General features: G+C 37.8%; 1 non-coding gene across 1 annotated transcript; it reads left to right on the top strand.

The window, feature by feature from the left end:
• Positions 1-16,656: 16,656 nt before the first annotated feature.
• TRNAP-GGG (transfer RNA proline (anticodon GGG)) lies at positions 16,657-16,732 on the top strand. Its single transcript has one exon. It is a non-coding gene; the product is annotated as a tRNA-Pro (tRNA).
• Positions 16,733-26,148: the final 9,416 nt, after the last annotated feature.

Raw genomic sequence — 26,148 nt, forward strand, 5'->3', positions numbered from 1 at the left:
TGGTGAAACCATTTTATTCTTTACATTGAGGAATTTTAATCCTACCATCATATGTTAGTTAATTCCAATTGTGATAATTTCAGTGGAGATCACTTTGAAATTGTCAAAAGCAAGTGTGAACCCAATCAAAGATTTTAATTATTTACCTTAAACTAGATAGTGGGTAATATTTTTGTTCATTGTTATCATGGTTTTTTATAACTTACATAGAGTTTATAATTATTCCTTTGTAGCTATTTAATATTTAATCAATGTTTAAACAAATATTCTATCTACACTTCAGGAGAGTTTTAAAGTTTTCTTCACTTGGGTTCAGGTTTCAGCTGCAATACTTAGCAGCCCTGTGACTTTGAGCAGGTTACCTAACCCCTCTATGCCCTGATTTCTTTATTTGTGAAATGGGAATAACATAGTACTTATATCATAAGTGGCTGCAAAGAAAAAATTTATATAAAGTGTTTAGGCAAGTGATACTGGGTGCATAGTAAATGTTTATTAATATTTACTATAAATTAAAGTATAATAATGGTAAGAAATGACAGCAGAAAAAAAGCTCATAATAAAATACAGAGTGGACCTGACCAGGCGGTGGTACAGTGGATAGAGCATTGGACTGGGATGCTGAGGACCCAGGTTCAAGACCCTGAGGTCACCAGCTTGAGCACAGGCTCATCTGGTTTGAGCAAGGTTCACCAGCTTGTACCCAAGGTCAATGGCTCAAGCAACGGGTTACTCGGTCTGCTGAAGACCCACAGTCAAGGCACATATGAGAAAGCAATCAATGAACAACTAAGGTGTTGCAACGAAAAACTAATGATTGATGCTTCTCATCTCTCTCCGTTCCTGTCTGTCTGTTCCTATTTATCCCTCTCTCTGACTCTCTCTCTGTGAAAAAAGAAAAAGAAAAAGAATAAAACACGGAGTGGAAGAAGTTTAAAAGATGTTAATTGTTTTAAAATTATAAATTATATATATATGTCTGTACATATATATAAATTATATATAACATATAAAAACAATATCTGGATGTTATATATAAAAAACAATTGCACAAAATGTTATCAATTGCTGTCTTTTAGGATACATTACTACAGGTGATTTTCATTTATTTTTATATTTCTTTATATTTTCTAAATCTTCTTCACTGACTATAGTTACTTTAATAATTTGACAAGATAAAAAAAGGTGAGAATAACTGGAAAGTCCTGGATTTGGGGAGCCAGAAGCAAGATCAGACTGGAGGACTGACTAGAAGTTACGCTTATGAGCCATCGCAGGACTTTGACACTATTTTTAAATGAACGGGGGAAGTCAGTCAGTCTTTAATTGTGGGAGGGGCAGGGGCCAAGCTGGATTTCTAAAAGCTCACACTAAATTCAGGGTTTCCAATAAAAGACAGTGACGTAAAGGTATATTTGTTACCAAACCAACAAAATCAAACCAAACCAAAACAGACAATAATAATAATAATAATAATAAGTCCATGAAAGAAAAAATTCCAGTTAACTGAATAGTTAAAGCAATCAATCTTCAGTTTCTCCTATGAATGATAGCTTCTCTTTATTGGTGTGCCAAGAGCTTTTGAAGAGTTTACCCTCAGGGACGAGATATAGATACGGCCACAAGGTTTTCTAAGCCACCATATCTGATTTAAAGCAACAGGTTACCACAACGTACCTCCTTTTATTTTCCTCACAGTGTCCTTTTGGATTTTTGTTGTTGCTGTTGTTTGAAGACAGTCTACCTAAATCTTAAGTTTATAATTCATAGAGTTCTGATAAATATATACCGGTACACTTTTGTAATCACCATTCCCATCAAGAACAAAATAGAATCATTCCATCACAGAAAAGCTCTTTTGTGCCCCCCCCCCCAGAAGTCAATCCCTAACTCCTCCTCTCTCCACACCATAAACAAATATTGTTTTTTAAAAAATTTCTATAAACCACAATTAATTTTGTCCTTTTTAAAATTGAAATACAGTATGGGGCAGGAGGTTCTGACCCTTTGCTTATTTATTTATTTATATTTTGAGAGAGAGAGAGAAAGGAAGGGAGAGAGATGAGAAGAATCAACTTGCAGTTGCTTCACTTTAGTTATTCATTGATTGCTTCTCATATGTGCTTGACAGGACAGCTCAAGCTGAGCCAGTGACCCTTTGCTCCAGCCAGCAACTGTGGGCTCAAGCCAGCAACCTTGGGCTTCAAGTCAGTGACCTTTGGGTTCAAGCCAGTGACTTTGGGATCATTTTGATGATCTTGTGTTCAAGTAGCCATCCTCATGCTCAAGCCAGATGAACTTGCGCTTAAGCTGGTGATCTCAGGAGTTTGAACCTTAGACCTCAGTATCCCAGGTCAACACTCTATCTACTGTGCCACCACCAGTCAGCAAGTTTTACCTTTTCTTGAACTTCATATCAACATAATTATGGAGAATGTACTTCATGTTAGGCTCAATATAATGACTTCAGAATTTATTCATGTAGTTCCATGTATAAGGAATCTGTTGTTGTGAATATATTATATTTTATTCTTGCACTCTTAGCTGACTTTGGATGAATATAAGTTGTTTATTTATTTATTTTTATTTTAAAGAGAGAGGAAGGGAGAAAGAAAGAGAGACACCAACTTGCTGTTCCACCAACTTATGTATTCACTGGTTGACTCCTGCATGTGCCCTGAAGGGGGAATGAACCCACAACTTTGGCATATGGGGACGACACTCGAACCAACTAAGCTACCCAGTCAGGGAGAGCATAAGCTTTTATTTTTCATGTAGCCCAATTTACAATTTTTAATGATTAGTTTCTTTTATGTCCTGATTAAGAAATCTTTGCTTCCCTAAAATCACAAAAATGATCTCCTACATTTTATTTTAGAAGTTTATAGTTTTAGCCCTGTCTGGGTAGCTCGGTTATAACATCATCCCAATACACTAAAGTTGTGGTTTGATCCCCAATATTGACACATACAAGAAATCAACCAATAAATGCATGGACAGGTGAAACAACAAACTGATGTTTGTCTCTCTTCTTTTTTCTCTCTAAAAAAAAATTAATAAAAAAGTAGTTTATTGTTTTAGCTTGTTTGCTTAGGCTTATGATTCATCTAGAAATAATTTTTGCATGGTATGAGGTAATTTATTTTAAACATATAGATAACTACTTCTTCTAGAAACACTTTTTGAAATGACTTTCCTTTCTCTCATTGAATTATCTTGGCCTAATTATCATAAGTCAATTGATTGTTATTTTATAACTATTTATGTATTATATTCTGTTTTATTCATTTATTTGTCTTTCTTTATGTCTTGATTTCTGTCTTGATTTTGGTAGCTTTCTACTAATTTTTGAAACCGATTAATATGAGTCCTCTAATTTTTTTTAAATCTCAAGGCTATATTGTCTATTCTGTTTTATGTACTTCAGCTGCCCCCAAATTTGATTTCCTTGGTTCAGTGAGACTGGCATGCTCTGCTTGGTCTGCACCATGATCCCTAACATACCTTAAGCCACAAATAAGGTGAGGTGAATTCAAGACTCATCTCTTTAGTTTCTGTCCTCTTAAGGATCATATATTTTGTTTGTTTGGTTTTTGACAGAGATAGAGAGAGGTACAGACAGGGACAGACAGACAGAAATGGAAAGAAAAAAGAAGCATCAATTCTTCGTTGGGACACTTTAGTTGTTCATTGATTGCTTTCCCATACGTGCCTTGACTGAGGGGCTACAGCAGAGCTAGTGACCCCTTGCTCAAGTCAGTGACCTTGGACTTCATGCCAGTGACCTTTGGGCTCAATCCAGCAACCATAGGGTCATGTCTATGAGCTCGTGCTCAAGCTGGCGACCTGGAGGTTTAGAACCTGGGTCCTCTGCATCCCAGTCCAACACTGTATCCACTGCACTACTGCCTGGTCAGGTGGATCATACTCTTAGACCTCCTATAGTTCAATGCTTGAAAACAGTTGTCTCATATATATTTTTATAGTTTAATAGTTTTAATGGTGGGAAAATAAGCATATTTCTAATTATTCTGTCATGGATAGAAATCATACTCACACTATTATTAAATTGTGACCTTTTTCAGAATTACCGCTAATTAAAGATAAGAAAAATGAAAAGAAAGACCCTGCATGGCCTTTATATAGATATTAGTACCACCACAACTCCATCATCTGCAAAAAATTGGAAAAGAGAAGAAAATAAACACTTAATATAAGTTAAAGGGAAATTTTACATCAGACAGATTATCCTTGGAAAAAAAATTGTCATATAGGCCCTGGCCGGTTGGCTCAGTGGTAGAGCATCGGCCTGGCGTGCAGGAGTCCCAGGTTCAATTTCCGGCCAGGGCACACAGGAGAGGAGCCCATCTGCTTCTCCACCCCTCCCCCTCTCCTTCCTCTCTGTCTCTTTCTTCCCCTCCTGCAGCCAAGGCTCCTTTGGAGCAAAGTTGGCCCGGGCGCTGGGGGGAGCTCTATGGCCTCTACCTCAGGTGCTAGAATGGCTCTGGTTGCAGCAGAGCAACGCCCCAGATGGGCAGAGCATTGCCCCCTGGTGGGCATGCTGGGTGGATCCCAGTCGGGCGCATGCGGGAGTCTGTCTGACTGCCTCCCTGTTTCCAACTTCAGAAAAATACACACAAAAAAAGAAAAAATGCAAAAAAGAAAAAATTGTCATATACTCCAGACCAGCATTGTCCAATAGAACTTTCTGCAATTATGGAAATGTTCTATCTCTGAGATGCACAATATGGTAACCACGAGCCACACATGGTTGTGAAGCACTTGAAATGTGACTAATGCAACTGAGGAAGTGAATGTTTAACTTTTTAAATTTATTTAATTTTAATTAATTTAATTTTGGATAGTGATTACCCAATGTTTAGTCAGTTTTATATCCACATTTTATTCTTTCATATGAACTTTTGGGGGATAAAAAGAAAGGTATTCAGAAAATCAAGTCAGTAAAGGAAGGCATAGTTTCCTAATTATCAGAATATAGTGAAAAGACACTTTTATCAAGTCAATATGATATTGACATAAAAAGAGATAAAATATACAATGTAAAAGAATAGAGAATCAAGAATTATAGAAAAATTAATAATGACAAAAGTCATAGTTTAAACTATGTTTTGGGTAAAGTGTGGATTGGTTAAAAATAAGAGGTATGTTGCAATTATATATTCATCTGGAATAAAATTAAGATGGACTCCATCTTCCATAATATAAAAAAACATTTCAGAATATTTAAATATAAAAGTAAACAACTAGAATCTTTAGAGAAAATTAGATGACTACATATACTATATAGTTTTTAACCAAAGTTAAAAATACAGAAGCTATAAAAGAAAAGATAGATATATTTGGCTATACATATTCAAAAATGAATCTTGTTTACAAGGACAGTTGTTGATCATGAGAGTGAATGGTTGATTGCACAGCTCTAGCTGAGACAGGAACCTTAGCAATGGGGCCTGCAGATTCAGGCTCTTCACTGAGAGCTGCTAGAGCTTATGAACCTTTTCTCAATTTGGAAACAGAAATGCTATCCAATGCTTGTCTCGTCACTGCATTTTGAAAAAAGATAACTTATTTTCTAGTTTCAGAGGTCCACAGATGTAAAGGAAATTAGCTACAAGATGGATCATATCCAAAACCTTACCCATACCTGATTGAGACTATTTACAACATGAGATTTAAAACTTTTTGTGATTTTAAACTTTTTGAGTTGATGATAGTATAAGTGAGATTTTGGATGCAGAATTACTGCCGGAATGAGTTAAGACTTTTGGGGCAGTATTTTGCACATGGGATAGATGTGATTTTGGGGGAGGAGAGGACGGGCTGAGGATGGTCTGTACTGGGTTGAATAGTGTTCCTGAAATATTCATGTTCACCCAGAACCTCAGAATGTAACTTTATTTAGAAATATGGTCTTTGCAGATGTAATCAGTTAATTTGATATGAGGTTATAATGGATTATAATGTGCTTTAAATGCAATGATTGGTGTCCTTAACAGAAAGCCATGAGCTACTGTAACCCAGCAATTCCTCTACTGAGTATCTACTCAAAAAACTTAAAAACACTGATACACAAGAACACATGTGCTCCCATGTTCATTGCAGCATTATTCACAGTGGCCAAGACAAGGAAACAACCAAAGTATCCCTCAATAGCGGATTGGATAAAGAAGATGTAATACATATATATAATGGAATATTATACAGCCATAAGAAATGATGACATAGTGACATTTATGACAACATGGATGAACCCTGAGAACATTATACTGAGTGACATAATAAGTAAATTAGAAAAAGCTAAGAACTATATTATTTTACAGATAGGTGGGATATAAAATTGAGATTCAAGGACATAGATAAAAGTGAAGTGGTTACCCAGGGGAGGTTGGGAGGGAAGAGAGTAAAGAGGGACAAATATATGGTGATAGAAAATGACTTGATGTCAGGTGATGGGCACACAAAGCAATCAACAGTCTAAATGGTATAGAAATGTGTATACATGAAACCTATGTACTCTTATTGATCAGTATCACCCCATTAAATTTAATTTCTAAATTAAAAACATTAAAAAACAATAAAAAAAAGAAAGTCATGTGAAAACACAGGGAAGAAGGCCATCTGATGATGGAGACAGAGATTGAAGTCATGTGACTGCAAACTGAAAAATGCCAAGGATTGCTGGCAACCACGAGAAGCTAAGAAAGAGGCATGGGACAGATTCTTCCTCAGAGCCTCCAGGAAAAAAAAATTAAATAAAAATTTAAAAAGCAAAAAACCTTGCTAACACCTTGATTTCAGACACTTAGAACTGTGAACCAATAAATTTCTGTTATTTGAAACCATCAAGTCTGTGGTACCTTGTTACAGCAGCCCTAGGAACGACTATTTCTCCAGTTCTAGCGAACTTAAGTGGGGTTTCTTCTGTTAAATAACAGTTGTTGGGGCCTCAATCACATGTCCTTACCTGTGACTTCTCATTTATGTCTGCTTTTTCAATCTTGTAGAGGTATAATTGAAATGCCCTATTTCATTTCTCTTTCCCATGCACTGAGGAGTTAGAGGAAGCTCCAGGCATTATCAAGAGATTATCCCTTCCCCCATGCAACTTCCTGTTGATCACACCAGTTTAGCTGGCATAGCAGGGTTTCTAGAGCCATTTAATTCAATACATATTAAAACAGTAAAAATGGCCTCAAACAAACTTTTATATGAAAAAAGGCACCATAAACAAAGTCAATAAAGAAACATTTGGAAATAGATTCTAACCCAGAAAAACGGTTTATTTTCTATAATATATACAAAGAACTCGTACAAATTGACAGGAAAATAAAAAATAACAACTAAATAGAAAACTGAGAAAAGAGTATAAAGAGAATAGTAACAGAAGTTCAATTCAAATGGCAAAATTATATTAAAAGATGTTAGAATTAATTAGTAGTTAAAGAAATGAAAAGTGAATAAACAATGACCAATTTATATACAACAAAGTGGCAAAGATTAATAAAAAACAATGCTACCATTTCTTGGCAACAATGTAGAAAAGAATACCATAAATTGCTGGTACACATGAAGCATCACAGCCTTAATTGAAAAGTAACTTGGAAACTGCTATTAAAATTAACAATACACATATCTTTGGCACAAGAAACCCACAGCTGTTTTTCTACACTATTAAAAATAAATATCCTCCCCCAAAAGAAATGAAACAAATTTAATACCTATTAAGAAAAATATGGTTAAATAATTCTAGTAGATTTATAAGATGGAATAATATGCAGCCATTTAAAAATTGAATCAGAGAAAAATAAGATGATATATAGGTATTTCTATAAGGTGTCAGTGAGAAAATCAAGATGCAAATAAATTACATAATATGATCCTTTTTTTGTAAAGCAAATGCCAAATGAAGGTATATATGTTTGTTTATTGTATCTGTTCATGAGATAGACTGCAGTAATGGTCCCAATTTTGTGCTTCTTCCTATATCCATGCCCTTGCCATGTAATTTCACAGTTTCTTTCATCAACAGATGGAATAGATTTTCCTACCCATTGATTATGATTTTAGCCAATGAAATGCTAGCTGATGTGATGCAGCAGACACTTGAAAAATTGCTTTTAGGATTAACTTGCCTGTTTGTACTTTCACTACCTCCATGTGAAGGATATTCTTGGGCTAGCCCACTGATTCTAGGAGAAGGACGAGAGATACATAAAACAGAGCTTCTCTAGCAAATTTAAAAGTTACTTCAGACAAACCCAGTCGAGAGCAGAAACCCCAGCTAATGCTGAGATGCATGAGCAATCCCAGCAAAGAGTGATCAAATCCCAATCTCATGATTGTAGAGTATAGTAAGTAATTGCCATATTAAATTATCGAGTTTTGGGAATAGTTTATTTTGTAGAATAGCTAACCAATAGTCTTTCTCTCTCTGTGTGTGTATGTGTGTGTGTGTAGGTACAGTACATTCTGTCTGCATAAGAATAGATGTCTGTGGATAAAAATAAAAGGATGCATAATAGATTATCCTCAATTATAGGAGTAGTATGAGGTAGGTTGGTGTGGGAAGAGAGGAAAAGAGAAGAATCCACCAAATAAATAAATAAATAAATACACAAATAAAATGACTGGTCTCACATAAACATACATGTATACTATCTCATATATATATGTGGTGCCTTGAGATACGAATTTAATTTGTTTTGTAACTGAGGTCATAAGTCAGTCAAGTTGTATATCAAATTGTCGATACTGGACCCGTGTGCCAACGCGCCAACTAGCGGCAGCTTCCCGAATCACGACTCATATCTCCGAATTTTGCTCGAATCTCGAACAAAAATATGGACTGAGTTGCAGCTAGTATCTTAAAAACTCGTATGTTGTTCTCTTCGTATCTCAAGGTACCACTATATATATAGTCTGTCAGTTAGTTAGTTAATGCTCTTCCCCAAAGATATGTCCAATATTACTCACAGGATGTGACCCTATTTAGAATAAGTTTCTTTGCAGATGTAATTAAAGATCTTTAGATAAAATTATCTTGGATGAGGGTGAACCCTAAATCCAAGGACTAGAATTTTCATAAGAGACAGAAAAGGAAAAGATATAGAAAGAGACAGAGGGGAAGGCCATGTGAAGAAAGGGGCAGAGATTAAAGTAATGCACATACAAGCCAAGGGACTCCAAAAATTGCCAGCAACCAGCAGACACCAGGAAAGAAGCCTAAAACGGATTTTCCCTCAGAGCCTCCAGAAGGAGACAACACTGCCGACACTTTGATTTTGGAATTCTGGCCTCCGATACAGGGAAATAATACATTTTTTTTTGTATTTTTCTGAAGTTGGAAACGGGGAGGCAGTCAGACAGACTCCTGCATGCACCCGACCAGGATCTACCCAGCATGCCCACCAGGGGGCGATGCTTGGCCCATCTGGGGCGTTGTTCTGTTGTAACCAGGGCCATTCTAGTGCCTAAGCCAGAGGCCATGGAGCCATCCTCAGCGTCCAGGCCAACTTTGCTCCAATGGAGCCTTGGCTGCAGGAGGGAAAGAGAGAGACAGAGAGGAAGGAGAGAGGGAGGGGTGGAGAAGCAGATGGGCACTTCTCCTGTGTGCCCTGGCTGGGAATCGAACCTGGGACTCCTGTATGCCAGGCCGACGCTCTACCACTGAGCCAACCGGCCAGGGCCTACATTTTTGTTTTTTAAGACCACCAACTTTATGGTGCTTTGTATCACAGCCACAGGAAAATAATATGATATATACTGTATCTATGGTGTGTATCAGACAAGATGGTCTTCAGCTAAATGTACTAGAAAACTGACTACAGTAGCTTAAATAAATAGGAATATTTTTCTCATGGACAGTAAGTATGGAACTAGAAAGCTTGTGGTTGATAGAGCTGTTCATCGATGTCATCTACACCAAGGGGAAGATTAGTGTTGGTTGAGGCCCAGGGTGCAGAAGAAAATATTGGGCACCTTAAAAAAAAGAGAGACAGGGAAAGTAAAAATATATGTTAACCATATTTTTAAATAAATAAAAAATATTATGTACTATTAGTGTTAAAATTGCACATGTGAAACCAAACTTGGTGTCATTAGAAAAAATGTAAAGTTGGGGTTTTGCGGGGTGCTTCAGAAGTCAGGGCCCAAGGTGCGCGCATGGTGCACCCACGGTTAAATCCTCCTCTGCCTACACCTAGTTTTTTTATATATATAAATTCATGCTTTATTATCAGTATGTGTGAACATCTTTCTTAATAAATAGATGCTGCATCTATAGCAGTAAGCTAATTTTCTGATGGCAAGCAGTAAGGGCAAATAGAAAAAGGCGAAAAGTGCGTGCCATTGCTATCTGTCTTCTTTTAAAAAGTTTTTCCTGAAAGCACTGAGAAACATCCTCTTTCATATCATTAGCCAGACCTGACCTCACCTAGCCTCAATGTGATCATATCATCGAGATATTTTGAAGTCTGAACCAGGGTGATTTATTGAGGGGTTCAAAGTAAAGTTAAGAGAGACATAATGAAGTAAAATAATGCACAACTGAAAAATGCAGCTATCCTCAATTAAGAAGAAATGAACAATTATAAATAAGTAACATGGAAAGATTATTTTAAAGAGGAAAAGAATCAGGTTCAAAAGAAAGCGAGTAAGAAATGATAAGATGCTGAGAAAGATATAAAATATACTGACAGTTTTCAGGAAATATAGATAATAACAAAACAGTAATAAAATTAAAAACCATATTTGTAATATAAACCTGGACTTTGGGCGATGATGAATGTCAGTCATTGTAGCTTCATTGATTGTAACAAATGTACCGTTTTGGTGGAAGATATTGATAAGAGGAGGCTATTGGTGTGTGGGACCACAGGATATATGGGGACTCTCTCTACTGTCCTTTCAGTTTTGCTGTGAATATAAAAGTGCTCTAAAAAATAAAGTCCATTTTAAAAAAGAAACCAAGGATACAGAAAAATATATAGCATAATGAAAAACCTGTGTACTCCATTTTATCAAATATTGGCATATCTACCATGTTTGGGGGTTATTTTTAATTCTTTATTTTATTTATTGGGGTGACACTGTTTAACATAATTATACAGATTTAAGTTGCCCAATTCTACAACACATCTCTGTGTACTGTAATGGGTGTTCAACTCCTCAATTCAAGGCTTCATCCATCACCATCACCTTCATACCCTCTTCCTCTTCACCCTCTCTCGCAATCACCACACCATTGATTGTGTCCATGATATTTTTTTGTATGTATGTATGTGTGTGTGACAGAGACACAGAGAGAGACAGAAGGAGGGACAGATAAGCGTAGACAGACAGGAAGAGAACGATGAGAAGCATCAAGTCTTTGTTGCGGTACCTTAGTTGTTCATTGATTGCTTTCTTATATGTGCCTTGACCGGGGGGCTACAAGTTGGTGAGCTGTGCTCAAACCAGATGAGCCCACACTCAAACCGGCAACCTCAGGGTTTCAAACCTGAGTCCTCTGCATCCAAGTCTGATGCTCTATCCACTGTGCCACCGCCTGATCAGGCCATGAAATTTTTAATTTAAAAAAATTTCAAATTGTTTCAAAAAATGCATTTGAATGACAAAAATTGAATAGATATTACTGATATCAGAAGTAAATATATGGAGACAATTTTTAAAAAATTATTCAATGTAAATTGAAAGAGGGTGAATAGATGAAACTAAATAGGTGAAAAGTGATAACTATGAGAGACGAGAGACAAAAAGGTACAAATATACAATGATGGAAAATGACTTGACTTTGGGTGATGGGTATACTGTACAACAAAATCGACAATTCAAATGCTATAGGAACAATTACCTAAAACCTATGTACTTTTTTTTTAAAGTATTATTTTATTTATTTATTTATTTCTATTTTTAATTTTTTTTATTTATTCATTTTAGAGAGGAGAGGGAGAGACAGAGAGAGAGAGAGAGAGAGAGAGAGAGAGAGAGAGAGAGGAGAGACAGAGAGAGAGAAGGGGGGAGGAGCTGGAAGCATCAACTCCCATATGTGCCTTGACCAGGCAAGCCCAGGGTTTTGAACCGGTGACTTCAGCATTTCCAGGCCGACGTTTTATCCACTGCGCCACCACAGGTCAGGCTATGTACTTTTATTGATCAAAGTCACCCTATTAAATTTAATTTTCTAAATAATATTTTTAAAAAAATAAAGAGAGACAAAGAACGCTAATATATGCCAGAAGACAAAGATAGAAAACCTAAAGAGAAAAAATATTCAATGATAAAAGTAATGGAAACTTGTTTGAAATTAAGGAAGACAGAAATCCGTGTACAGTGTGTACACTAACTGCAAGAAGAAAAGTGATTTAGCATGGTAAATAGACATATATTAGTGAAGTTATTGAATCTCAATGAATACATTGAGTCTTAAGGGCATCCATTAAGGGGGAAAAAATGCCAGGACAAATCAGGACAACTTAAGACTTGTCCATAGCACAGTCATCTTTGGAAGATAGTAGAGTCATATATTGAGAGTTCTGGGGTTGTGGAGAAATAATTCAAAAATGTTATAGCTAGGCTAGCTGATGTCCAGATATTTCAAACACACATACACACACATTGACAGAGTCAGAGGGACAGATAGGGACAGACAGACAGGAATGGAGGGAGAGGAGAAGCATCAGTTCTTCTTTGCAGCACCTTTATTGTTCATTGATTATTTTCTCATATGTGCCTTAATGGGGCAAGGGGGGGAAGGGCTACAGCAGAGCCAGTGATCCCTTACTCAAGCCAGCCATCTTGGACTTAAGCCAGCGACCTTAGGCTTCAAGTCAGCAATCTTTGGGCTCAAGCCAGCTACCATGGGGTCATGTTTATGATTCCATTTTCAAGCCAGCAATCCCACGCTCAAGTTGGTGAACCTGTGCTCAAGCCAGCTGAGCCTGCGCTCAAGCCAGCCACCTTGGGGTTTCGCACCTGGGTCCTCTGCAGCCCAATCCGATTCTCTATTCACTGCATGACTGCCTGGTTAGGCTACATAAATATTTTAAAATATACAAAAAACTCAGAGAATACTGCATCCACAGCTCTCTTGGAAAATAAAAATCATCTGATGACAAAATCCAACCAAGAGATAAATTGAAATTTGAAAAACAGAAAACAAGGAATGGGGAAGCAAGTAAAATCCAATTACCACAAAACAGTTTAATATACAGAGATTTTTATTTAAACAATGGGCAAAAACATAAGGCAAATGGAAACAAAGTGAAAATAACTCACCAAAACTAATATCTTGTAAGGTTAATTTAGATATATTAAAATTGCAAAAAAATAAATTTTCAATGATAAAAGATACAATTTAAATAAAGAACTAACACATATTTATCCACCAAATAATATACATTCAACTTTGTGCTCAAGCTGGTGAGAGCCCATGCTCACGTTGGAAACCTTGGTGTTTTGAACCTGGGTCCTCAGCATCCAAGTCAATGCTCTCTCCATCCACTGCACCACCACCTGGTCAGGTTCCCTACAGATAAATTAAAACATAAACATAAATTACAAACCCAAAGGCTCTATAATGAGAAATCAATCACATGCTCAAATGTTGGAGACTTTGGCTTATTCTACAGTAAGACAGATCAAGTATACAAGCAACTCCCCAATATGCCACAATCATCAAAATATAAATAAAGTTTTAGAGAGGATTTCAACAACATAATTAGAATAATTGATTAAATATATATATATGTTTATATATATTGAATTTTATACTCTGAAAACGGAGTATTTCTTCTTCTCATGTATTCATACAGCTATAAGAAAGACTTCTTTAACTCCAAAATTTTATCAATGGTAAGATACACCAATGATTCAATAGTAGCTGTAGGGAACCTGACCAGGTGGTGGTGCAGTGGATGGAGAAAGCATTGACTTGGATGCTGAGGACCCAGGTTCAAAACACCAAGGTTTCCAACGTGAGCATGGGCTCACCAGCTTGAGCACAAAGTTGCTGGCTTGAGCGTAGGATCATAGATATAATCCCATGGTCACTGGCTTGAGCAAGGGGTCACTGGCTCGACTGGAGCCCCCCACTCCAGAAAAGGCACCTATGAGAAGCAATAAATGAACAACTAAAGTGCTGCAACTACTAGTTTATGTTTCCCTTTTCTTTCCCTTCCTCTCTCTGTCTCTGTCTCTGTCTCTCTCTCTAGCAAAAAAAAAAAAAATAGCTGTAGGGAAAAAACCTAACTGTTGTCAAATTTCTTTCAATAGCGATTGTAAGGTATGTTACAATTTCAAGATGATTTAAACAAAATGTGTTTATAAAATTTAAGGTGCTATGAAATTATAGAATCTACTGTTAGTTTATGTGCCACGAAGACAGTAAAAATGCTGCCAATTATAACTGTAAGATATCATTAATTATTGATATAATGCCCCATTTCAAACACAGTAAAATGTGCCTTAGAATCATTTAAAAAGCCAGTAAAACAAAATTATATATTAGAATTGAAAGAATAAAGCATAAGAAAAGAAAAATTTAAAAGTTCTTAAAAGTAAAAAGATAAATGCAAATTCTATTTGTTGACTCTAAATAATATAACCTAAGTTAATAACAGTCATAGAAACTAAAATAGCATCATCGTATAGAACTCATAAAACTTTCAAACAATTATTGGGCCAAAGAAGATATCAAAATAAAAAATAAGGCCTATCTAAAGAAAAATAATTAAAAGAACTAAAAGCAATCCAAGAAAAATACATACCCTTAAACTCCAAAATTTTTTTGCTACTAAATGGAAAAGATTAAAAAGCATTAACTAATTAATATAATAAGTTTTAAGAAACAAACAAACAAAAAAACAAACAAGGAAGCAGAAAAAAGAAATTCATAAGATCAATAAAAATATATTACATAGAAAAATGACAGTATTCATATATTCAACAGCAGTTGTTTCTTCAGAAGCAGGATAAAATAAAAAAAAACCCTACATCATCTAAACATGAAAAAGAAAACAAATACAGAAGTAAATGCAAACATCTATGGATAAGATTAAGATTATCATCAAGAAACAGAGGAATGTGAAAGAACCAGAAGAAAATTCTTGGTACAGCTCTGTGGATGAAATGGATAATTCTCCAGGAAGATAAAAACTATTAAAAATGGCCCTGGCCGGTTGGCTCAGTGGTAGAGCGTTGGCCTGGCGTGCAGAAGTCCTGGGTTCGATTCCCGGCCAGGGCACACAGGAGAAGCGCCCATCTGCTTCTCCACCCCTCCCCCTCTCCTTCCTCTCTGTCTCTCTCTTCCCCTCCTGCAGCCGAGGCTCCATTGGAGCAAAGATGGCCTGGGCGCTGGGGATGGCTCCGTGGCCTCTGCCCTAGGCGCTAGAGTGGCTCTGGTCGCGGCAGAGCGACGCCCCAGATGGGCAGAGCATCGCCCCCTGGTGGGCAGAGCGTCGCCCCCTGCTGGGCGTGCCGGGTGGATCCCTGTTGGGCGCATGCGGGAGTCTGTCTGACTGTCTCTCCCCGTTTCCAGCTTCAGAAAAATACAAAAAGAAAACAAACAACAACAAAAAAAACCTATTAGAAATGTCTAGAGATTTAAATAATTCAAATGGACTAATAACCAATTTTTTTTGTAAGGACCCAGGTAATGGAGGGATGAACTAACAAAAAAGCAAAATTAAGGCAATTCATTACAGCTACCACTTGTACCATTAGAAGAACAAGAAGGAAGAGTTTGGCAGTGCTCAATCTAAGGGATCAGAGAAGAGGCCCAGTGAGGTTTCTGCTCATACCTTTGAAGATGGTTCCTGTTCAGCTGCTGCTGGTGTCCTGGTGCTCAGAGAAACAGCTCCACAGGGCAGGGATGTGAAATTACTACTATGTTTTAGATGGGAGGATTTAAAGAAGACCACTCTGAGTTGAGATTTGAAATACAAGGATGATCCAGCCATACACAAAGCAAGAATAGGATACAAAACGAAACAAAGGAGTTGAAGGTGAGAGGTTTGAAATATGTTTAGAACTTTGTGACTAACTGGATATGAAAGAAGGAGAGAGATGTCAAAGATGACTTTCAAGTTTTGTTTTTTTTTCTTTATTCATTTTTAGAGAGGAGAAAGAGAGGGAGAGAGAGAGACAGAGAGAGAGAAGGGGGGAGGAGCTGGAAGCATCAACTCCCATATGTGCCTTGACCAGGCAAGCCCAGGGTTTCGAACCGGCGACCTCAGCATTTCCAGGTCAACGCATTATCCAGTGCGCCACCACAGGTCAGGATGACTTTCAAGTTTTTTGGCATAGGTACCATAACTAAGTAGCTGGATAGTGGTGTCATTTCATGAGAAAGTTGATACTTAAGGGAAGCAAGTTTGGCAGGGGTGAAAGCATGGTTTTGGACATGTTAAGTCTGAGATGGCTGGGAGGCATCAATGTGGAGAATTATGGTGACTATATGGACAGAGGCTAAAAAGAGTGGTCTTGGCTAGAAACACATATTTTTGAGTCAACCACATATGGATAATAGTTGATACCATGAATGAGTGATACTGGTCAGGGCAAAAGTATTACGTGAGAACAGAACATGGCCTAATAGACAGTCCTTAGAAATTTGAACACTTAAAGATTGGGTAGATGGCCCTGGCCGGTTGGCTCAGTGGTAGAGCATCGGCCTGGGGTGCAGGAATCCCGGGTTCAATTCCCGGCCAGGGCACACAGGAGAAGCGCCCATCTGCTTCTCCACCCCTCCCCCTCTCCTTCCTCTCTGTCTCTCTCTTCCCCTTCCGCAGCCAAGGCTCCATTGGAGCAAAGTTGGCCCGTGCGCTGAGGATGGCTCTGTGGCCTCTGCCTCAGGAGCTAGAATGGCTCTGGTTGCAACAGAGCAACACCCCAGATGGGCAGAGCATCACCCCCTGGTGGGCATGCCGGGTGGATCCGGTCGGGTGCATGAGGGAGTCTGTCTGACTGCCTCCCTGTTTCCAACTTCAGAAAAAATAAAAAAAAAAATAAAAAAAAATATTGAGTAGAGAAAAATAAAATAGCAATGGAGATTGAGAAAGGAGAAAAACATGGAGGCTGAGGAAAGAGCATATTTCAATGAGTATGTCGTCAACGCTGTCAAATGTTGAAAACCTCAAGAATTAATGAGAACTGAAAAATGCATTTGCACCATGGACAGTGACTAGTAGCACCAACAAAAGCCATTTTTGTGGAGTGATGGCACTGGAAGCCACAGTGGGGTGAGCTGAGGAATGAATAGGAGGTGACAGTGATGGTAGATACCTGGGGAAGGTAGGCTATGAGGGGAGGGAGAGAGATGGTGTAGCTAATGAAGGGGCCAGGAATGTTTGTTGTTGGTGGTAGATTTTTATCATCAAACCCTTTTTGATCCACTTCATTTATGACAATTAGAATTTAAGCAGCACTTTAAAAATTCTGTTATTCAAACTCTTTTATCTGACTACCTTATGCAGTGTCCCTATTTGATGTCTAATAGAGATCTTCAAATTAACGTGTTTGAAATTGAATTTTTAAACTTCTCACTCAAACCTGTTATACCATCAATCTCTCTCAGTTCTGTGTTAGCTCTTTCTTTTTGGTTGCTTGGATAAGAAACTTGTCTTTCTTGACTATCTTCTTTCTAACACACCTAAATGTACTCCATCAGCAAATTTTACTGGCTCAACCTTTAAAATACACTTAAAACACAACCACTTCTCACCATTACCACTTTATTCTAAAATACTTTAATCTCTTTCCTGGATTATTTCAGTGTCATCTTAACTTCTCATTTAGCTTCAACCCTTGCTCTTCTAGAAACTATTCTCAACCCAGAGAATAATACAGGTTTCCTTTTATATGTAAATCAAATCATGTTATAGTTTTGCTCAAAACACTCCAGTAATAACCTCTTTCTCCAGTAAGTTAAAGTCTTTAAAATAGCTTACAAATCCCTATGTGATGTGACCCTATTGCTTCTCTCATCTTATTACCTAACACTTTCTTCCTTGCTCTATCTGCTCCCACCACACTGGTCTATTTGCCATTCCTTGAATACTCCAAGCATGTTTCAGCCTCAGGGCCTTTGCATTGGTTTTTCTCTCTACCTGGCCTGATTTTCCCCTAGATATCTGCATGGCTAACTTCTATTCCTCCTTTAATTTTTTATTTCTTCCTAAATTACTCATTATTTAAATACCACCTTTCTCAGCTATATAGTTTGAGAAATTTAAACCATGAGTGTTGTAAATGTTCACACTATATATGGTTAGAAATTTGCACATTGTTTTAAAAATGTGTGCCAACAGAAAGCAAAGTGAAAGACTTGATGTTGGTCAAATAAGTTTGTAAAATATGATTTTTATGTTTGCTCGCTTATAGTTTGCATTGGGGGCTGGGCAGTGCCAGGTATATGTGGTCTGTGAAATTGCAAATTACCTTCTTGCTTGGGAAAGGTCATTATTTTGTTAATGTTTGCTAGAGAAAAGGTTTTAGTGCCAGAAAGTTTTAAAAAGAGAGAATCAGGAGAGGAGGCAGAAATAAGCCGTTTTTGCAGAGAGAACAGAGAGAATGCAGAGTGCTGAGGAAGAAGACATGATGGCAGGGATAGAGAAGGTGTGCAGATGGGGAACCAGAGCTGAGAGGCTTTGGGAGCCCTATTGAGGCTTGTGGGACCTTTGATTCTAAGAGAAACCAGAGAAGATTCATCTGGTTGTGGTACTGGAGAATGTGTCAGGACTTCGGGAGCTCTGAAAGAGAGGGAAGAGGTCTTACCTGCCTGTTTGCTCATTGGCCAGTGAGATACTTTAATAAAGGAATATCCCACCATTTTTTGGTTCCACTCCTTCTTTACCATCTGCCCGAATCCAATGGGAACCTACATGTGTATGGCTATGACGGCAGCAGCCACTGCCCATATACTTGACAAGAAAATAAGAAAGGAAGAAAAGAAAGAGGAAAGGAAGGAAGGAAGGAAGGAAGGAAGGAAGGAAGGAAGGAAGGAAGGAAGGAAGGAGGGAGGGAGGGAAAGAAAAATGAAGGAAGGAAGGAAGAAAGAAAGAAGGAAAGAAAGAAAGTGAGAGAGAGAAGAGAAAGAAAGAAAGAAAGAAAGAAAGAAAGAAAGAAAGAAAGAGAGAAAGAAAGAAAGAAAGAAAGAAAGAAAGAGAAGGAAGGAAGGAAGGAAGGAAGGAAGGAAGGAAGGAAGGAAGGAAGGAAGGAAGGAAGGAAGGAAGGGAAAGGAAAGGAAAGGAAAGGAAAGGAAAGGAAGGAAGGAAGGAAGGAAGGAAGGAAGGAAGGAAGGAAGGAAGGAGAGAGAGAAAGAGAGAGAGAAAGAGAGAAAGAGAAAGAAAGAAAGAGAAAGAAAGAGAAGGAAGGAAGGAAGGAAGGAAGGAAGGAAGGAAGGAAGGAAGGAAGGAAGGAGAAAGAGAGAGAGACAGAGAGAGGGGGAGGGGGAGAGAAAGAAAGAAAGAAAAAAAGAAAGAAAGGAGAGAAGGAAGGAAGGAAGAAAGGAAGGAAAAGCAGGCCTGACCAGGTAACCAGGCAGTGGTGCAGTGGCTAGAGTGTCAGCCTGGGACACTGAGGACTCAAGTTCCAAACCCCAAGTTCCCTGGCTTGAGTGTGAGATCATAGATATGACCCCATGATAGCTGGCTCAGCTGGAGCACCCCCCCCCATCAAGGCACATTTGAGAAAGCAATCATTGAACAACTAAGGCACTGCAACTATGAGATGATGCTTCTCATCTCTTTCCCTCCCAGTCTATCTGTCCCTGTCTGTCTGTATGTCTGTCTCTCTCACTAAAAAAAAAGAAAAAGAAAGACTACATCATGTATTTCAAAATCTTGCAAATGGAAAAGAATTAAGACCACAAACAATGCTTCACATTACAAAAGATATATGAGCTATAAAAACATATAGATATTTATTGTCATTAACAATTCTCATATACAGCATCATGATATAGACTAATAAAACATACAGTGAAAAGGTGTCACAGCCAGGTGACATGTTTATTGCTTGGTATTCTATAAGGTTCACATCTCATCTTCAATCCTTCCAGTAAGTCTACAAGGTGAGGAAATTGAGGCTTACAGGGTGTATAGGTCTTCTTTGAGTGCACAGCTAGAAACCGGCAGAGAGGTGATTTACACCCAGTAGGGGGTTGGGGTGGGATAGAGGAACAGGTCTGACCCCAGAGCTTTGCTCTTTTCATTACACTATGTAGTCTGCCACCCCCACCCTCTTAAGTAAATGGAATGGGAGAGAAAACTTATTTCTACTGAATTTTGGTATTATAACACACATTTACTTAGATGTTTTCATGGCCTTTTAAATAATAGTCATAATTTTAAAATTAATCACTTTGCAATGTATAGTAGGTTTAACTTTTCCTGTTTTGTTAACTTATTACATCACCTTACACAGTATATTGTAGGTGAACTTGGCCTCCTGTGCAGCTTACTTTTTTGAGTGGATTACAGAAGGATTCTAAAATAGGTAGAGACTTGAGAGTGCATCATACTTCCATTAAAAATTCATCCCATTTCAATTTCTGGCCTTTTTGATGTGGGGTAGAAAAAGATTGTTCTGTCTGAAAGATAGGTTGAGGGTTGTGTTCTACAAGAAAAACAAATTAATACCTTACGCTTGAATAAATAAAAAATAGACTTCTGAACAAACAAGACGTTAGGTAGTAATAACCCAAGCACTCTATTTTTCATCCATGGAGGAATTACAAATGGTATAAAGAAATATAAAGCACTTGAACCAATTGGTTGAAATTATGAAAAGCATGGTCCCTACAGTAAGTCAAGGAAAACATTTATAAAAGCAGCTGAACTGGCCATTCCTAATGGCATCCAATTTGTGACACCCTGGATCTAAAAAAGCCGAATGCACTGTCTGAAACTAAGTGAAATAATAGTATTCAATGGACAAACACTAATATTTCATAGACCCCCCAAGAATCTTCAATTTACAACGTTCTGGATTCTGAATCCAAGGTCCAATGATTTAGAAAATCTTTTAATGAAGAAAACTAAAACAGATATATATACTTTAAGACCAAGCCATGTTTTCCATTTTTTTCTCTTACAAACTTTTGTTAAGTAAATCAAGTTGTTCTTTCTAAAACTCAAAATCTAATTACTATGTAAATCACCTCAATATTTCCACTTATATTCATTAATGGTTTAAATCAGGATTGGAATGATATTTGAGTCCTGCCAATATGAACCAAGAAAGTTATTTCTATCGACACCGTGTAGCCCAAAACAAATATTTATGACAAATATTGCTGACTGAACTCTATGCCACAACATTTCATATTTCTAGCCAAAGTAATCACCAACTTTGTACAAAATTAAATTATACACCCTGGGTCTTAAAGTTGGAAAGCATATATTTCCTTGTTGAATATATTTTTTTCAGAAATAAAATTATAATTATAACAAAGTTGAAGGTGTTTATAATGGGGTATACATAAGTTTATTTCCAAGTTTCTACTAATTGTGAAACCATTTAGAAAAAGTGACATTGAATGTGTGCACACTTAGATTTTGGACTACTTAAAGCCAATGCTGATCTAAAATTCAATTTTTGCAGATCAAACTTGCAAGGATAATCTTTGCACAGGAGGGTGCTAAACAGTATATATATTATAGATAAATAATATATCTATAGCTCTCTAGCCACATTCAGGGTGTAGATGACTGTATAAGAAACTCTTAGAGCCTGACCTGTGGTGGCGCAGTGGATAAAGCATCAACCTGGAAATACTGAGGTTGCCGGTTCAAAACCCTGGGCTTGCCTGGTCAAGGCACATATGGGAGTTGATGCTTCCTGCTCCTCCCCCACCCCTTCTCTATAATAAAGAAATAAAATCTTAAAAAAACAAAAAAACAAAAAAAAACCTTAGAAACTCTTAGAAATCCACTAACATGAATTATTCTATCTTTAAGGTTCAATAAGTGCAGACTTCACAGAAAGAATAGAATAACAGAGGCAGATGCCTATTTATAAATGTGATGTAGAAATGTATTTTTAGAAATGGCATTTATGAGGTTTATAGAAAAATGCTGTTTCTTTAGTTAAGTTTTTTCTTTAATGAAAGTAGGGGAGATACAGAGACAGACTCCCATATGTACTCCAACTGGGATCCACCCAGCAACCCCTGTTGAGGCCGATGCTCTACCCATCTGGGGCCGCTTGCAACTGAGTTATTTTTTTAGCGCCTGAAGTGAAGGCTCCATGGAACCATCCTCAGTGCCTGCCCGGGACCAACACACTTGAATCAATCTCAATCTAGCCGCGGCTGTGGGAAGGGGAGAGAGAGAGACAGAGAGAGGTGAGGGGTGGGGTGGGGGAGGGGTGGGGAAGCAGATGATCACTTCTCCTGTTTGTCCTGACCAAGAATCAAACCTGGGACTTCCACACACTGGGTTGATGCTCTACCATTAAGCCAACTGGTCAGGGCCGAAAAGTACTGTTTTAATGAAATTGTTTCCAAGAATATCATCTGTCCATGACCAAGACTTAGAATCTCCGAACATTAAACTTCTTAACTGTGGTTGGCAGAAGCAGAGAACCAAACAGTAGTTTCTGCCTGAAGGACCCCAAAGTTCAGAGGGCTTACTGCTTTTCTACTCCCACGTAATATTTGGGTTCACAAGTGTTTCTTATCAAAATAATACTGAGGGCATTTAATTACAAACTAAATCATCGGACCACACTCTTGACTCACTCAATATTTCTGTTTCTCAATCTCTCTCACAGAGAATTTCATATTAATGGAATTTAAAAAAATTATTCAAGTATAACATATATGAATACAAATGTTCAAAAATAAGTGTCAGCTTAATGTATTTTCACAAATTGAACACACCTGTATAACTGGAACTAAGTACTCAGATGAATAGAACATTACTATACATGCTAGCCTAAGTAAAATGCTAAAATTAATTTACATGAATTTTGAATAGTAAGTGAAGTAACAGTGAAAGCAATATTGAACTTTAGAAAAGAGATTTCTTACTACAGATACATTAGTTCCTAAAAGAGTCCTCTAATTGAGAAAGAATATTTTGAAATATTTGCTGTCTTAATTTTTTAAATAGCACAATTAAGATATTGGTGTCTTCATTTTTTAAATAGGACAGTTTGGATTTAGACTGCAGTAAAAGTTGATTAGCTCTGCTACTCTTTATTTCCCCATTTTCCAATTTTGTTGTTTGCATTGTCCTTGCATGGTCAGTGTTTAAAAGATTTATTCTGTTCTTCAACAATAATGACCACGCTGTTTAATCTTATTTCTATATTTAAATGAATCCAAGCTCACTATGAATCTCTTCTTCAGGGTTTCCTTATTCCTTAGTTCTTTGTTTCATTTTTTTGGCAGAATTTTATTACTGAAAAAAAAATTATTTAAGTAAAGCTCTGAGTTCATGTTTGAGAATGTCTGAAAGTTGTTTTTTTTTTTACTTGACTGATATAATATTCTTGAGTCACATATTTTTTCCTATACTTCCATAGTCTCCTGTCATTAAATGTTTCTGTAAAACTAGATTCTACCCTCCCCTCATACCAACTTTTTTTGTGATTTCTTTTTCTGTTTGGATATTTAAATACTTTTTTCTTCTTCCTTGAAGTCAAGAAATATAACTAGCTTGATTTTTAATGTCCACTTTTCTGAATAAATTTTACCTAGTACACAGTGTGATTATTAAATTGGCAGATGAATGTGTTTTATCAAGGAAAAATTTCTATATATATGAATTCTTTTCTGTTTCACTTGTTGAGATCTTTACTTCAGTGACATCAATTATGTGTATATGGTGTTATTTTTATCTTCTGATATCCAACATATGCTCTCTATTTTCTTTAAATCTTTATGTCTTTTCTTTGTGGTTTTCTGAATCCTTTACTGTATGCCAGCAATTTAACTTTCTGTCACGCCTTTTGTTTCTAGTTAATTTATTCAAACTTCTGCTGTGTGCCCTGACCAGAAATCGAACCCTGGGCTTTCACACACCTGGCTGATGTTCTACCACTGAGCCATCCAGCCAGGGCCAAGATGTTTCTTATATTGACAATTAAAATGAGATTACTCCCCTCACAATTTTAATGCAAAATATTATGATACTATTTCTGCATTTTTGTATCATGTAATAGTGGCTCCTCTGTGGCAGATGACACAAATTCCCTGCTTCCTGACTTTATAAGAGGAAAACTGGCCATTAACCTGGGATTTTAGCAAGGCACTTAGCAAGGTTTCTGCCAATGTTCTGTGATCAAGAAGAAAAATATAGGCTAGAAGATTATACAATTAATATGATTCATAGCTAACTGAAACAACATACACCAAAAGGTGCTAATTAATAGGCTGATATCAAGCTGAAGGAACTCTCCAAATATTCTATAGCACATTGACCTTTGCCCAGTGCTACCTTTTATCTATTATAAATAACTTGGATGAATATATAGAATAGTTACCAAATGTATGGGCAAGATCCAAATACAATAGGACACAAACATAGAACCTATATATTAGAACAGGCTGGAGTAATTGGCCAAAATTAATAAGATAAAGTTTAAGTAAAACAAATATAAAGTTCTGTACTTTGGCCGAGAAAGATCTGCCCTGCTCATAAAGGATACACCAAATTTTGTTAACCTGCAGCATATGGACGTAGCTATTAAAAGAACTGGAGTTACTTTCAAAGACAGTGACTAGGGTGGATAAACAACTCCAAAGAGGACACGAAGGACTGCTGTAGAAACTGGGGATAACTGGCTTGAAGAATAGTGGATTCAAAGGACATGGTATCTACCTTCAAATACATGATGGTGTTCTGCATGGTGTCCTGGAGGGCTCCAAGGAGGGAGAACTAATACTGGAGAACAGAAATTACAAGAATGTGGGCCAGGGTGACCACTTGGTGGGGATGTTGTGAGTGATTTCAGCACAACTGGGTGGTTGGACTACAAGACCTTAAACAAGATAGTCTGGTGTCATGTGTTCAGGGCACTTTGCATGAAATGGTTCCTCCTAAGCTCTGCCTCAATTAATCCAAAAGCCCCACTATCATGAGTTGGGCTAGCTTTTAATCTTACAACTCTATCACTTTCCCTCCAGCTCTAGGACAAGTTTCTTATTTCTTCAATCTGCTTTCTTTGACCAGTCTATTCTTGCTCATGAATTTCTGGTCATTTAAAATGCCATTATTTCTAGAACGATCCAAAAGACACAGTATAAGGGGTAATAACACTTTTTGGACCAGTAAGGCTTGATTTGCTGGTTGCTGAAGTAAGAAGGTAAAGTGGGAATTAAGAACCAGAACTTCAGAGTTCCAGAGTTTGAGCTGTGGACCTCGAAGAAGTGTGGATCACACCAACCCCTGACAAATCTTTTACTGAGAATTTAACAAATTGAGAAGGAAGTGGAGACCCAGCTTTGAGCCAGCTGGCCTACTACAAGTACTCAAAAGATGTTTGCTCAACGCACCACTTCCTCTGTTTTCCGGAGGCAAAGGAAGGCTGGGAAGGTTGTTCAGCATCTCCAGCTTGCTCTAGACTGCAATTGAGAAAGTGCCTAGGGCAACCAGACAGCCTGCCCACCTCCCGCCCGCCCAGGGCACGCCCACTTGCTTCCCTCCTAAGTGACCCCAGGGAATTTTTTTTTCTCTTGTAGAGGAAAATTGGCTGCTCGCCGGTTGCCAATGACGCGGCACCAGTCCGGCGTGGCTGGGGCGAAAGAGGACGCTTTGAAGAGGAAGCCCAGGCTCCTGACTGGCTGGAGTGCAAAGGCTTATTTGCATAACGTTGTCTGACGGCATCTGATTGGCTGGAACCGGAGGGGCGGTGGTGGGGTGATTCCAAGGGCCCCGCAAGTCTGGCCCCAGGCCCTTTCCATTCCGGCGTTACCCCATTGGCTGTAAGTTATTGGGCCGACCCCGGGAAGCTGAGGCGGCCCGGTTTGGGAAGTTTTGTAGGCAGGTGCATAAGCCATCTTCCCTTACAGTGTTTAAGAATTGTGAAAGAACATGGACTGAAGTCGTGAAACTGGGGGATGGAGAGTGACCTAGAGACCAGAGGAAGGAAACAAACAAATCAGGAAAGAGGTGGAGGGCAAAA

This window comes from Saccopteryx leptura, chromosome X (assembly GCF_036850995.1).
Source record: "Saccopteryx leptura isolate mSacLep1 chromosome X, mSacLep1_pri_phased_curated, whole genome shotgun sequence".
In the NCBI taxonomy this organism is placed as follows: domain Eukaryota; kingdom Metazoa; phylum Chordata; class Mammalia; order Chiroptera; family Emballonuridae; genus Saccopteryx; species Saccopteryx leptura.